Source organism: Sceloporus occidentalis, unplaced genomic scaffold, assembly GCF_023333645.1.
Source record: "Sceloporus occidentalis isolate IW3139 unplaced genomic scaffold, rSceOcc1.0.p SCAF_1, whole genome shotgun sequence".
NCBI lineage: Eukaryota > Metazoa > Chordata > Lepidosauria > Squamata > Phrynosomatidae > Sceloporus > Sceloporus occidentalis.
The window spans coordinates 159880990-159897067 of NW_028316981.1; the positions used below are offsets into that span (position 1 = coordinate 159880990).

Consider the following 16078-nt stretch of genomic DNA (forward strand, 5'->3'; position numbering starts at 1 on the left):
GATCTGAAGGAGCCCCATTTTGGAGGAATGCAGAAATGATCCGGTTTCCCTTATTCTCCATGCTCCTTAAAATACCACCTCCCTGAATCCAATCCACTCTCCTTCCCTTTGTAACAGTTGCCTTCTCTTAGGTTGCTCCGCACTAGGGAAATAGTCCAGTTTGACTTTAACTATCCTGGCTCAGTGCTATGGAATTCTGGGAACTGTAGTGTCATAAGACATTGAACCTTCTTTGCCAGAGAGCTCTGGTGCTTCAGCAATTCAATAAATTATTATTATTATTATTATTATTATTATTATTATTATTATTTTGCAGTGCTTTGTTCTCCTTTTGGTACCCTGCCTCCAGCCTTGAGGAGAGGCAGGAAAGATATTATTATTATTATTATTATTATTATTATTATTATTAAAATATTCTTTCGTGCCTCTCCTCACGGCTGGAGGTAGGATGCCTTGTTCTCCTTTGGGTACCCTGCATCCAGCCTTGAGGAGAGGCAGGAAAGAAATTATTATTTTATTATTAAAGTATTATTATTATTATTATTATTATTATTATTATTATTATTATTATTGCCTTGTTCTCCTTTGGGTACCCTGCCTCCAGCCTTGAGGAGAGGAAAGAAATTATTATTATTATTATTATTATTATTATTATTATTGAAATATTATTCAGCCTCCATTCTTGAAGGAGTACCAGAAACAAATGGAGCAAAATTGCAGCGCTGCATCGTGGGAAACTTGCCACCTTGGAGGTTTGGGGGGAGTGTACCAGGACAGAAGCAAAGTTGCATTCCACACCAGACCAATTCGGACTGAAATCGAAGTGGGCTTGGAAAACAATTTTTGTGAATTCGCTTGTTACTGAATTCACAAAAATCAGGAGTTACTTTGGATTGGCTTTGGATCTGGCTTGGAAATACTCCCCATAGAAAGCAATCACGTGTGATAATCTATCACGTTTTAACATGAATTCGCATGGTTGGACCAGGAGTGACTTCAGATTGGAGCTGCAACACCCGTCGTGACTCGTGTTTCCCATTCTTTATGACTGATATATCCTTAAAAGCAAAGGCCCATATGTTTAGTGCTTCTTATTCCCAAATAAATATACATAGGACAAACTACTACTATTACTTTATGACTGCACATCAGCTGTGAGGTTCAAAAGGCATGGCACAAAAGCTGTTATACAGAAATATGTAAATAAAAGTGTTATTTATTTTTAAAGCATTTACAATTAAATATTACACAATATAACTGAAGTACAAAATCCAACTGCAATACTCATGCTAAAATATAAAGTACCACCTAAACTCTGCCCCCAAATAAAAATCTAGTCCACCACCCTACTAATTTTGAAAAATGATTTTGAGCCATCTTGTTTGAAAATGAGAAGCAGAACAAAATGGAAGGTGAAATATTCTATTTTAATAAGGATGCAATTTCCACTGAAACTATTAACACCATAAATCAAACGTTTAGCTTAATACCAGCCATAAGAACATTTGTTCCATTAGGAAAATACACAGCTCTACATTTTAGCTTAGATTATCAGCTGCTTTTGAGAGTACTCAAAAAGTCCTTTGAGCAGTAAGGCAGAGTGCTTGTCAAATAATACTTGTTTCTATGAACTTGGGGCTGGGGTCATGGGAGGAGAGACAAAGTTGTTGTAAACCATGCATCCATATTAATGATATGAACTGCATTTTTTATATACACAACACACAAACACATAGGATCATACAGTTGGAAGAGACCACAAAAGCTTTCCGGTTCAACTTCTTGGCCACTTGACCAGATATACTAACTGTAAAGAAGGACAAGGCTCCATAAAATGTAGGACATTCAATAAAGATGTAGGACATAACCAAATAAAAGCTAAACACACTCGCAGTCACACTTTTTAGTCATGCTCAAAATGGAGGCCATTTTGGAATTCCTCCTGGACAAAAGGTTGAGATGTAGGACATGTCCTGGAAAAGGAGGTTGCCTGGTCACCTTGCCCTTGCCATGCAGGAAAACACAATCAAAGCAGTCCTGACAGATGGCCATCCAATCCAGCCCCTTCAAAAACCTTCCAAGAAGGAGACTCCACAAGGCAGCGTATTCCACTGTCCAACATCTTACTGTCAGAAAGTTCCTCCTAATGTTGAGCTGGAATATTTTTCCCTCTAGTTTGAATCCATTGCTCCAGGTCCTAGTCTCTGGAGGAGCAGAAAACAAGCTTGCTCCATCCTCAATATGACATCCATTCAAATATTTTAACATGGCTATCACATCACCTCTTTTCTTTTTTCCCCCCAGGCTAAACCTACCCAGCTCCCTAAGTTATTCCTCACAGGGCATGGTTTCCACACCTTTCACCGTTTTGGTTGCCTATCTCTAGACAGAGAAGGACAAGACAGTAGGAGGAGGAGGACAAGGGAATCCACAGTATTCTGCCTACATGTCTATGAAGAAAGGAAGCCACAGAGTATGAGAGAAAGAGTGGGAGTAGATGCACAGATAGAAGAGAGATAACAGAGAGAGTGGAGATGGAGATCAAGAGAGAAAGAGAGAGACAGAGACAGAGAGAAATGAGAGGAGTTTGGGAGCAAAGAGAAATAAAAAATTAAATACACAAAGAGAAAGGGGGAAAGAATGACACAACAGGGCACAGATATAGATGATAGTTGTCCACAACCACGACATGGAGAACTACTAAGAGGAAGATAGAGAGGGTGGATTGGAGAAACGGGACATCCAAAATGGGTAGCAGTGAGACAAATATTACCAAAAATACGGGAGAGGAAGAAGATTTTGAAAGAGGAGAGCAGCTAGGAGGGAAGGTGGGGCTTCAAACGTTCCTGAGCAAAAAGTAAAAGGATTCATAAAATCAGTTTTGTAGGCGACATGGTTAATTATCAACATTTTAGCAAGACCACTTAGGCCCAGAAAGAGAAAATAGTATTGTATATTGAAATGTCTTTTACATTTCTAAATAGGTATATCCCAATTTAATAGTTTTAAAGAAAAATGTATTTTCTAAGAGGAATAGAACTGCTTTGGCATTTATGTATGTCTAATAAAATTAAGGAGAATTTAAGAGCAGTATTAAGCATTATGAATACAACCCACTCACAATAGGGGCAAGGGTAGTAGAATGGGGGACACCTGAAATCATGAATGGCAGTTTTCACCTGCTTTCCTGTATGGTTTTTAGTGAAATAGCCTAATGAGAATGTAAATGCCAGGTCAGAATAAATGGTATTAAAATAACCATTCCATATTCAGTATAAAAATAATGTAAGGTTTTCAGTTTAAACATAGCAACACTTGTAAGTAATTTTGCCATCATGCTGGGCAGGGGCAGCAGCCTAATGAGAAAGCACATTGGCATAAACTCTGTTGAGTGCACAGTCATGCATAGATCTATCCATTCAGCTTTCCAGCCTCAAGGGAACATTTTGCAAGAGCTTACTGTTCCACCACCAGGGAAGGGTGAGAGTTGAACCTGTGGAGGCCCAGAAGCCATATGCCAGAAGCTATCTTTAGAAACTGTTTTGTCTCATTTCTATTTAGTGCTGAAGTCCTATAACAACATGTGAAGCAGCCCTCCAGCAGCCCAGGTACAGAACTTGGAAAGTTATGCACTTATTCAATGTATACCTTTCCTTTCTCCCAAGGTGAGATCTAATAGGGAGCTTAAAACAAAATCATTATATTCTTATTTTACAAGTATTCATTTAAAATGGTTATAAACTATTAAAATCACATTTAATACTTAATTACTAATGAAAGATAAGAAATGTAGCACATCACCCCATGCCCACCACCGCTTATTGCTGTTGCTGAGTGCCTTCAAGTCATTCCTGACTTATGGTGACCCTAAGGCAAACCTATCACATGGTTTTTTTGGCAAGCTTCTTCAGAAGGGGTTTGCCACCTGAGGCTGAGAGGGGGTGTCTTGCCAAGGTCACCCAGTCGGTTTACATGACCAAGATGGTATTTGAACCCTGCTCTCCAGAGTCTTAGTCCAATGCTCAAACCACTACACCACACTGGCTCTACACTACTGCTACATAAAATCAATTTAAAAAGGAGCCCTGGTGGTGCAGTGGGTAAATGCCAGTACTGCAGCCACACTCACAAACCATAAGGCTGTGAGTTCAATTTCAGCCAGGGGCTCACGGTTGACTCAGCCTGGCATCCTTCCATAGATCACTAAAATGAGTACCCATGGTGGGGGCAATTAGCTTACACTTTGTAAACCCTTTAGTACATCAGTAAGCAGTATAGAAATGTACTTGCTATTGCTATTACTAAATTAAATTACTACTACACCATTGCTATATAAATTAAATCTCAAAGTCGAGCTGAAAGAGACCTCAAAACAAGCCAGTGTTTGAACTGTGTAGTGAGACCGTGTGAACCTTAACTATAAAAGAATGGAAAGCTTATTATTACACAGCAAAAGGAGTGATATTGTCGCTTGCTAAGTTACAATCATAAGCTACTCCAGTTTAGAGTCGACTTCCTTATTTGAAAAGGCAATTAACTACAAGTATCTTACAAACAGAGCCAGCATGATGTAGTAGTTTGAGCCTTGAACTACGGTTCTGGAGACCAGGGTTCGAATCCCAACTGGGCCATGGAAGCCCACTAGATGTCCTTGGGGAAGTCAGAGGATGGCAATGGCAAACCACCTCTGAAAAAAATCTACCAAGACAACCCTGTGATAGGGACACCATAGGTCAGAAATGATTTGAAGACACACAACAACAACAACAACAACAACAACAACAACAAATCTTACAAGTTATTTCTAACCAGTTACTTCCAGGTTCAGCCCAGTTGCCAAGCCATCTGGATACCATCTGGAGGTGGATTACATAAACTGTGGCTCTCTTTGGCAATTTAGAGCAATAATGTAGCTGCTGAGACTTCAGTCTCTAAAGGACAATCTTAGCATACTTTTCAATGGAGAAGTATATGAATGGAAATAATTTTGAAAGCTTCTCTCCCCTGTGCCTTTTATTCCAAGTTGCAATCTTAATCACAGTAGTATAGGATGGGGTTTTTTTAAATAAAAAAAGAAGGAGATGGATCATAATGATATGTAACATATAGTTCCATTCTTAATGTACCAAGTAGTGTATGTTAGCTGGCAATGTTGTTCCTTTCAGATCAGGTATTCTAACCACTGTATTGGTATCTCATGAAAGCATATGGAAGATTTGGGAGGAAAACCACTGCCCACCCACACAAGTTTCGTTGATGGCCTTGGCTTCTCATTCCACTTGATTTGCTACCTTCACGCAAGACAGAACTTGTTCCGAATCCTTTCTCTCTTAGTTTCAGTTTTTTCCTCAGATTTCTTTCTTCTTTCACTTCCATTGTCAAGTTCCACCTCAGACACCCTCAGTTATTGGTGGTGTATGCCTTCAAGTCATTTCCGACTTATGGCAACCCTAAAGTGACGTTTTTTTTATCAAGATTTGTTTAGAGAGGGTTTGTTTTTACTGTCTTTTCTGTGCTGGTCTATGACCGTAATAAAGATGAACAGAACTTGACTGTCTCCTGAGGTTTAGACAGTGTGACTTGCTATGGGTTTCGATGGCTGGGCAAGGATTCGAACCCCACCTCCATAGTCATAATCCAGCTAGGGTTGCCATAGCTGAGGACCTCCAAACCGGGACAAATGTAGGACAAGGTTTAAAAATGTAGGACCTTTTTTTTTTAAGGTCCTACATTTTTAAACCTTGTCCTCCTTCTCCTTCCCGGCTTGGGAGGAAGCCTCGGCCTGCTCCCAGGCTGGAAAGGAGCGTGGGGGCCGCCTGTCATTGCGGCAATCGCCGCGATGACAAGCGGCCTCCTCGGCCTCACGGAGGCCTTGGAGGACCCTGTGGCCGGAGCTCCGACCACGGAGTTTTCCAAGGCCTCCCTGGGGCTTGGGAGACGATGTCTCCCAGGCAGCAGGGAAGCCTGGGAAGGGGGGAGCAGGGCACCCACGATCGCGGCAATCGCGGGCGGCCCCCACTCCCTTTCCCGGCCTCTGTGGAGGCTTGGGCCTCCATAGAGGCCGGGAAGCAGGGGGCAGAGCCAGGCCGCCTCCCTCGCCAGCGGAGGAGGCGACAAGGCAGCGGAAAAGGGCCTCGCCGAGGTGAGACCCTTTCCTGCTGTCAGGCCGCTTCCCTCGCCAGCGGAGGAGGCCAAGCAGGGAACGGAGGCGAGGCTCCTTTCCCTGCCTGGCGTCCGTCGCGTGTGTGTGTGGGGGGGGGGTGTCCCGGGGCGGGGCCAAACCGGGGCGGGACCATGTGGACCCGCCCCAAACCAGGAAAGTCCCGCCCCCAGGCGGGATATGGCAACCCTAAATCCAGCACCCAGCACTACTACACCACACTGGCTCTCATCAGCTATTATACATACATACAGCAGAGTTATCCGACAGAGTTTAGAGGTTTCTCATTTACCGTTTTTCTTTCTTTAATGTAGTCTTCAGCCACATTCTTATATCTTGTTCATGGCACATCTCTCAAGCATTCTATAAATTAACAAGAGATGAAAACAGTTTTATCTGAGTCTTGAGGAAGAAACCTTTAGCAGATACCTATACAGCTGGATCACTCTCTGACAGTCCTCTTGTAGTTGTTGCTGGGTGTATTCAAGTCATTTCCGACTTATGGCGACCCCATCATGGGGTTTTCTTAGCAGATTTTGTTCAGAGGAGATTTGCCCTTGCCTTCCCCTGAAGCTGAGAGCATGTGACTTGCCCACAGTCACCCAATGGGTCCTCTAGTGCATCTTCAGTTCCCTGGAAAGCTGACATCATTATGCATGCACAACTCCTCACGTCAATATAAACATTCATTCCCCACCCCTACAAACACAATCCCTATATAAATTTGAGTCCTAATTTTGGGAGAAAGGCAGGGTATAAATCAAGTTAATAATTAATCCTAATAAATCTAGAGTTGCCTTTTTTCACTGGAGGGACCGCACCGCAGTGCGTACTTCAGCAGAAGAATACATTCTTTGCCTACCTTCAAAAATCTAGTTAAACTATAGTTTATCAGAGGAGTGGAACAAAGTGAGACCCTCCAGATGCTGCTGAACTACAACTCCCAGCATTCCCCACCACAGGGTGTGTCAGCAAAAGTTGATAGGAGTTGTGTTCCAACATCTGAAGGGCCCCATGGTTTCTACTCTGCATTTTGCACAGTACAGATGAGACGCGGTGGGATTTGTGCTTTCAGACTCCCTCCTCTTATTTATAGTGGCCATAAAGAGGAGTATGAAAGTAGGTGCTTCTATTTTTAATTAGCCATAGTTTGTCTAGTCATCTGGACCAGGAACCAAGTTTAATTTCAACTGTGCCTAATTTAAACAAGCCAGCCTCCTAACCATTGTTTGAAATTGGTATTTCTGAAACTAACTATAGTTAGAATTAACCCCAGTTTGCAGGATTCAAGTGACATGGAAAGCTGTAGTTGACCAAACCTAAAAGCTAAAAGCATACAAATTTCTCTTCATGGCTGTGCCGGGGTGGAGGAGGAGAATGCAAACTGAAGCCTTGATTCAGCTGGTCTTTCTTATGCTAAACTACGGTTGCACCCACTGCAGAAATAATCCAGTTTGACACCACTTTAACTGCCATGGCTCAATGCTATGGAATTCTGGGTAGTTTGTTGTGTCATTTACAATTTCCAGAATTTCATACAAATTCCCAGAATTACCACAATTCTCAGAATTCCATAGCATTGAGCCATAGCAGTTAAAGTGGTGTTAAACCAGATTATTTCTGCAGTGTGGATGCAGCCTATGTATGATTTACTCACTGTGCTGTCTTAGCATTACCATACAGTAGAAGGAGACACAATCCCGGTGTGGTTCAGTCTCATCAGGCTAAATTAGGGTTTAGTCTGCTATTTGAACATGGCCACAAAAGTTTAGGTTTCAAACATTTAGATAAGGTGATTCCCAAACTTCAGTCCTCTGGGTGTTTTGGACTTCAGCTCCCAGAATCTCCAGCCTACTTGGCCAAAATTCAGGAATTCTGGGAGCTGAAGTCCAAAACACTTTGGAGAAGCAAAGTTTGGGTTTAGATCAGAGAGGAGGTGCTGGGATAAACTGGACTCTGGAAGCAGAAACTGGGAAACATCTAATGGAATCCACAGAAGAAATTGGAGACATGTTTCAAGATGCACAAGAGTTGAAGGTTTTATTAGCACAAAAAGCTCAACATATTTTGGTCTATTTATACTCCTGAGGCCTTCCTCGCAGGCTATATAAATTTATAAAAGAATAACATGTACATACATGAGGCTGCATTACATGAAGTCATAATCACACTGGTACATTCCCTATGGCCTATACATACCTATTTTATATCAAATTTCAGAAATCTCTGGACCAGGAACTCAAGAATGTTTTGGGCATCTTGAGGCATGTTGCCAATTTCTTCTGGGAAATAGCCAACTTTACCTGAAACTCAAGAGAGCAGAATGGGCGATCCTGGCCTAGGTGGCCAAAATATGTGCCTTGGTAAAAGGCAGCATCCTGTTTGCCTGTATTGATACGCACACACCATAGTTTTATATCCAACATATCCAGGCATAGGGATAAATTTCACACACACCACGAGAGAAATAATGCCATTTTAGTGAGGGAACTGTGGCTAAGTTAGCATTCCTTAGAAGGTACGAGACTCACTTCCCATCCAAGCATCTTTGCTCCTCTTTATGTGAGCAGCTGTGATAACTTTTAATGGATACTGGGACACAGAATTAAGGCAGTATGACATTGCCAGAGAGCTGTGTTATCACGACAGACTACAAAGCCCAGGATCTCATAGATGGCACCATGGCAGTTAAAGCAGGGTCAAACTGCATTAGTTCTGCAATGTGGCAGCAGCAGGCTGCATCTATAATGCAGTTTGACATCATTTTAACTGACATGGCTCCATCCTATGGAATCCTGGGATTTGCAGTTTTGTGAGACACCAGTACGCTTTGGCAGAGAAGGCTAAAAAGACCTAGCAAAACTACAAATCCCAGGATTCCATAAGATGGAGGTGCAACACTTATACTGGTATCAAACTGCATTATTTCTACAGCGTAGATAGAAGATGCACCCCAAAAGGCAGGAGAGATACACTGGCCCATATAGCTTTATAACATTTGCATTAGGTAGGAATTTAACCCGTTTTAACCTTCACGTATGAAAATTCAAACCCTGTAAAACCCCAGAACTTTGCAGACATTTGGACTAGGCCTGGATTTGGGAGATAATTGCAAAATAAGGATCTCGTGATCTCTGAATTTGGCTGCCGGCCCTTTTCTTTGCCTTGGCGGGTCCATTCTTAGTAGGAAAAACTATAAAAGAATAACCTTTTCTTCCCAGTGGTTTCCAAAGCACCGTTAAATGTAGGGGCAGAGGTCCACCCCTTATTTTTCCTGCCCAGCAAGCCACTCCTTCATCTGTTGACTAAGGCTGCATCCACACTGCAGAAATAATTGACACCACTGTAACTGCCATGGTTCAATGCTATGAAATTCTGGAAAGTGTAGTTTGTTGTGGCACCAGAGCAGAGCCAAGAGGGTGACCAGATATCCTCACTGCAAAGGATGACAAGACATGGCAAAATGTAAGGCACTCAAGAAAAATGTAGGATGTTCCAAAATTAAAAACTAGCTTCTTAGTTGTGTTCTAAACGGAGCACATTTTGGAATCTCTCCTGGACAGGAGGCTGAAATGTAGGGCAGGTCCTGGACCAGGAGGACATCTGGTCACCCTACCTCTGGGGTTCCTCCCTCACAGGTTGACCAGAGGAAGGCAATGTGTCGTAAGATGTAGGACCACCAAGAAAAATGGAGGACATCCACATACAAGCTAAAAAATGCTCATATAAAGATGTAAATTACAGTTCTTAGTCCTGCTAAGGACCTTTCGGAATCCTTCCTGGAAGAAGGTTGAAATGTAGGACAGGTCCTGGAAAAGGAGGACCTCTGGTCACACCGCCTCTAGGGTTCCTCCCACTCAGGGTGAGCAGATGCCCTAACCGCAAAGGAAGGACAAAGCACCACAAAATGTAGGACCTTCAATAAAAATAGAGGACATGACAAAATAAAAGCTAAAACACTCTCATATAGAAATGTAAATCCCTGCTTCTTGGTCCTGCTCAGAATGGAGGACCTTTTGGAACCCCTCCTGGACAGAAGGCTGGAATGGAGGACAGGTTCTGAGAAAGGGGGATGCTGCGAAAAATGGAGGACACTCCAGGAAAAAATGGAGGACACGAGGATATGACAGCTCGAAACACTGATATAAATATCAATCTATGCTTCTTGGTGCCTCTCAAAATGGATGCCCTTTTGGAATCCCTCCTCATTCTCCTGGACTAGAGAGGAGAGGAGAGGTCCTGGGAAAGGAGGAGGAGGAGGAGGCGCCTGGTCCCTGCCTTGGAAGCCCTTTCTTTCCCTTGGAAGCTGGGGGAGGGGGAGGAGGAGGAGGAGGGGGGCATTCCGGGCGGCTTCTATTTTTAGCTCCATTGATGGCTGGGATTCCGAGGGCGACGACGACGTCAATGGAGCCGGGCTTTGACGTCACGGAGGTTCCTTCCTGGCCGGGTCGGAGGGGCGGGGCGCCAGGGAGAGGCATGAAAAGAAAGGCAAGGCAAGGCAGGCCAGGCAAAGGGTGGCCAGAGGCAGGCAGGGAGGTTGCTGCTGCCGCTGCTGCCCTTGCCCTGGGTCAGCCATGGCTGGGCAGGACTTCTGGCCCCAGAGGAGAGAGAGCACCGCTGGGCAGGTGAGTGGCTGGGAAGGGGGGGGTTCCCTGCTGCCTCAGTGGGGGAAGCCCCTGGGGAGTTCCCTGCTGCTCCAGGACAAGAGAGACCACCTCAACACTAGGAGGAAGGTCTGTGGCACAAGTGGATACGTTGAAGCCTTGGGAAGATATGCAAAGGAATGGGAACAGATACGGAAATACAGAAGGGGTCAATGGGGGAGTCTGTTGATACAATTAGATATCTAAGATTACTGAATAGTTATGTGATGTTCTATAAATAGAGCTAAAAATCTAGATAGTAAGTGTTAGGCCTTTGTAGGAGTAGAATTAGACTGAGCGTTCTAGATGATAAGATAAGAACAGTTTAGAAGAAAAAGAAAAGGTATGTCATGGGAAGACGGAGTTCTTCTAGTTGAGGAAGTTGGACATTATTTCTGTTTGTATGTATAGGTATGGGTGTAACTTTGGATGGATGGATGCAGGTGTTTTTTTATGTTAACAAAAAAACTGTATCTTTAAAAAATTATTAGGAGGAACTTTTGGACAGTGGAATACTTTGCCCCCAAGAGTGGTGGAGTCTCCTCCTTGGGAGGCCTTTAAACAGAGGCTGGGTGGCCATCTCTTGAGAGTGCTTTGATTGTGAGTTCCTGCATGGCAGAAAGGGGCTGGACTGGATGGCCCTTGGGGGCCTCTTCCAACTCTAGCAGTCTAGGAATCTGTTTGAATGGTTTCAGAGTCCTGGTTTGTTTGTTTTTTTAACTTATGTGTTTTTAATTGGGGTTTTAACAAGATGTGCTCAGGCTGGCCAGAATTCCTCCTCACCGGAAAGGGGACAAGGCAACACAGAGTGTAGGACATTCAGTGAAAATATGGAGGACATGACTAAACAAAAGCTAAAGAAACACTCATGTATAAAGGGAAGTTCATGCATCTTAGTCAGGCTCTAAAGGGAGGGCCTTTTGACATTCCTCCTGGACAGGAGGTTGAAAGGTAGGACAGGACCTGGAAAAGGAGGCTGATTTGAATAACCTAATCTGATATAAAGATGTAATAAATTACTGATGAACTCTTATGGGTTTATGTTAAGGTTTTTAGAGTCTTGTGTTTTAACTGTGGGGTTATGTGTGTGTGTGTGTGTTTTAAAATTAACTTGCTGTGCCCTGCCTTGAAGAGAGGTGGGAAAGGAAAGAACAAAAGTTGTGTTGTTGTTGTTGTTGTTGTTGTTGTTGATTTTGTTCCCTCCCTCTTCCTTCTAAACTCACAGTCTATACAAGTGGTCTTGGGAGTCCATTTGAGTACTTTTAAAAATGAGTTTATTAATACTTTCAGGCCTCACTTATTTAAAATATTAAATATATACTGTGTGCATATATATATATATATATATATACTCCAAAATGTAAACTTGATTTTTGCCATTTTATATAAGGGACAACCTTTTATTATGTCATTGTATTTAATGGGCCTTGAGTATCCACAGATTTTGGTATCCATGGGGGGGGGGGAATCAAGCCCCAGCAGATATCAAGGGCTCACTGTACAACATATTACCATTTGTTGTGGTTATTGTGTGCCTTCAAGTGGTTTTCCACTTATGGCGACCCCAAGGGGAACCTATCATGATGTTTTTCTGGCAAGTTTGGTTCAGAGGTGGTTTATCTTTGCCTTCCCCTGAGGCTGAGAGAGTGTGACTTGCCAAAGGTTACCCAGTGGGCTTCCTGGACTAACTTGGAATCAAACCCTGCTCTCCAGAGTTGCAGTCCAACACTCAAACCCCTACGCCAGGTTACCTTACATACCAAGAAATTATTCACATCCTATCTCAAATCTATGCTCAACTATTAGCTAATCCCTCATATACAGTACATACATAATATTTCCTTTACATATTGCCCCATTACTCCCTGCCACCCACCCTGGGGATGGTGTTTCCATATTAATTTCCCTTTTTTCTCCTGTGTGGGAGTCAGCTTTGAGTTCAGCCAGCTTCACAGCTGTGGACTTGACAGCTGAAGCTTGAATTTCTCTTGGCTTTCTAGTTAGAGGAATTTCTTGTTGATGTATGCCAACCTAAAGGTGAACCTCTCCTGGGATTTTCTGGGACACAGAGAGTGTGACCTGCCCAAGATCACCCAGTGGCTTTCTATGGCTGAATGGGGTATCAAGCCCTGATCTCCAGAATATGAAAGTACACAGCATAATAGGCCCAAATCTGCTAGGGTTTGGTTCCAGGACCCACGTACCCCCATGGATATCAAAATCAGTAGATGTTACAGTTCCGTTACATAATAAAATGGTCTCCCTTATAGCAAATGGCAAAATCAATGTTTGGATTTTGGTTTTTTTGGGGGGGCAGGGATATTTTCAACCTGTGGACAGGGAGTTGTACGCCCTTCCTCTGATCTATATATTGTATCAAGGCTTTCCTAGTTCTTTCCCACGCAGGAATGTAAATAAGGTTAAAAGGAGGTTTGGGGACTCACATATCCTCTTATATATCTTTATTCTGCAAAGTTGTGAAGCTTGTTTGGGAGGAAACTTGACTGTGTTCCCTTGGCTTGACTGCTGTAGAGTACTAGGATATGGATGGTACCAGGGAGTTGTTCTCTCTAGATTCTGAAAGATGATGGCATGTCCATTGTTTCCTTGCCTTCTTTGAGCAGATGGATCATGATGGTTTGGAAACACACATGTACACACATTGTTGACAACTGGATTGTGTGTGGGAGGGGGCAGTCTGTGGGCTATAGATGCTGCTGAAAGAGTTTCCTTCTACAGACACTGGGCCACTTCTAGGCACTGTAGGTTTTTCTTGGAAAGTACAGGCTACTTCAACTCTTTCAAAAAAAAAAAGAAGAAGTTGAAACAGTCTTCCAGTCAGATGAATTAGAAGTGTCTTGTCTCCTACTCTTGTGCAAATGGAGATCTCCAAGTAGGGCTGGGTTTCTACCTCTTCTATCAGGTGTGCTCCCACCTTGGCATCACAAGTAAAAATTGATCCATATCTGGACCTTTTCCAAACTGGTCCACATGTTCCTCTGTTGCACCTAAAACAATAAAGAGCCCTGAGGCTGGCCCATTTCACACAGCACACTTTTTTGTGAACTCTGACCTGCCTGCTGAGATGCGCAGAATATCAGTTGAAGCTGGGGGGGGGGTCTATTTTATGATCCTTGGACCTTCCATGGAGACCTGAGAGGTCTCCCAGACCTTGATCTTTTTCAGCCAAAACACTCAACACTTGCACCACCACAAAAACCTGGTAGTTTGAATTCCTTTGCTCTCACTACCCCAGAGCTCTCCAAAATCTTAGGAATTGTTTGTTTTGGGGCAAATTTGGTATCATTTCTGGTTGTGTTGGGACTGGAGCAACCATATGCTTAACATCCCTACCCCAGCTGCCCTCCTGGAATCTAAAGATTTGGATGTATATACTGTATATAAGATCATCTCTGAAACCTATTTTCACCTGCTAGAGTGAATCACAGTGCTGCTTTCCACAGAACACTCAATGACAACCTCAAAGCATTGCTGAAGCCAATGCTTCAGAAGACCTCTTTAAGTGCTGTGTCTTTCTCCAACAGGGCAACCATGCTCTCTTGCTTTATTACCCATTAATTGGGTTTGCTAGAGATCTAGCAAATCTGCAGTTGCACCAGGTCAGCATGGTATGTGCTGTCTCTCATAGACTGTCTTGCCCTTCTAAACTGAGAAAAGAAGCCTCTAGTCCTCATGGCTATGAAGTTAAACTTGAAACTATATATCTGTGAACTCTTCAGTAAAATACTAACAGTACAAGTGAAGACCAAATAGGACTTGGGGTAGTGAGACTCCAGCACTGCACCTGTATCCCTTCTAGTGAAACTGTAGTTTGCACATACAACTGGCCCTTGGTATCCTCTGGGATTTGGTTCCAGGACCCCACGTCGATACCAAAATCCATGGATTCTCAAATCCCATTAAATACAATGGCACAATAAAATGGTGTCCCTTATTTAAAATGGCAAAATTAAGGTTTGCTTTTTGGATATATATATATATATTCAAATTGTGGATTATTAAATCCATGGGTATGGGAGGGGGGGCTGACTGTACATTCTTTATTGATCAGCTTTGTAATGATACATGCCTTCTAGCTGCCTTGGGTGTGTTAGTGCAGAAGTTCAGGGTCTAAACCAAGGTTTTGGAGTCCTCTACCCTCCAGATGTTGCTATGGCTATGGCTATGGCGACCATGGCTATGATGGCTAAGACAATTGCGAGTTATAGTCCAACCTTACCCATCATAGCCAATAGTGGATGGTGAGAATTGTAGCTACAGGACAACATGCTCCCTATCACAGGTTTAAAAAATAAACAAATCCTTAAGTAATAAAGGCATAAATTGAATTCTGGTTGTTTGTCCTGCCAGAGAATTAGCACAAAATACCCAATATTTTGCATATGGGCTTTAGAGCCATATGAGAGTGTCTACTTTGATGTGCCTTTATGAAAACTCAGGCTGCAGCTGCTCCTCTCACCCTGGCTCTTGAGAATGAAGGCTTGGCTTACCTAGGGAACATCCCTTTTGTTGCATAGGAGAATCATAGAAAAGTTAAAGGAGACCACAAGGGCCATCCAGTCCAACCCCCTTTCCGTGCAGGAACACAGAATCAAAGCACCCCTGACAGATGGCCATCCGGCCTCTGTTTAAAGACTTTTAAAGAAGGATTCTCCACCACACTTGAACATCTCTTATTGTCAGGAAGGTCTTCTTAATGTTGAGGTAGTTTTGAATCCATTGCTCCAGGTCCTATTTTCTGGAGCTGAAGAAAACAAGTTTGCTCCATCTTCAATATGACACCCCCTTCAAATATTTAAACAGAGCTGTCATATCACTCCTTAACCTTCTGTTTTCCAGGCTAAACATACTCAGATTTCTAAGTCTCTCCTCCTAGGGAATGGCCACCATTTTGGTCACCCTTGTCTAGACATACTTAGAATTGCTTAGCTCACAGTAAGGGTCATACCAGAGTGCTGCTCCTTCTAGGATCCCCCTCCTGAAGACTCATTAGGTGCATGGCAAAGTTAATCATTCACCTTTGGACCTGTGCACCCCTGATCTTCCCCACAAAGGAACACTTTGAATTTGTTAGAATCTACTTTCTTGAGTGGCAAAGTAGCCATCCTAATCTCAGGATTGACTGGACCTCTATGGCAGGTTGGGCTGTCACAGATCCTTATGGGAGCCTGCGTATGTCAACCCTCCCCATTTAAAAAGCATCCTTTTTAAAAGGACTTGAGTTGCATGGATGTTAGATAAGCGCCACTCCTGT

General features: G+C 43.1%; 1 protein-coding gene across 1 annotated transcript in view; it reads left to right on the forward strand.

The window, feature by feature from the left end:
- The first annotated feature begins 10684 nt into the window (after positions 1-10684).
- Positions 10685-16078, forward strand: part of LOC149322522 (nuclear receptor subfamily 4 group A member 1-like) — a 50403-nt gene continuing 45009 nt past the window's right edge. Inside the window, exon 1 of the mRNA XM_089479088.1 lies at positions 10685-10785. The gene's annotated coding sequence lies outside the window, so the exon portion shown is untranslated. The remainder of the gene's footprint in view (positions 10786-16078) is intronic.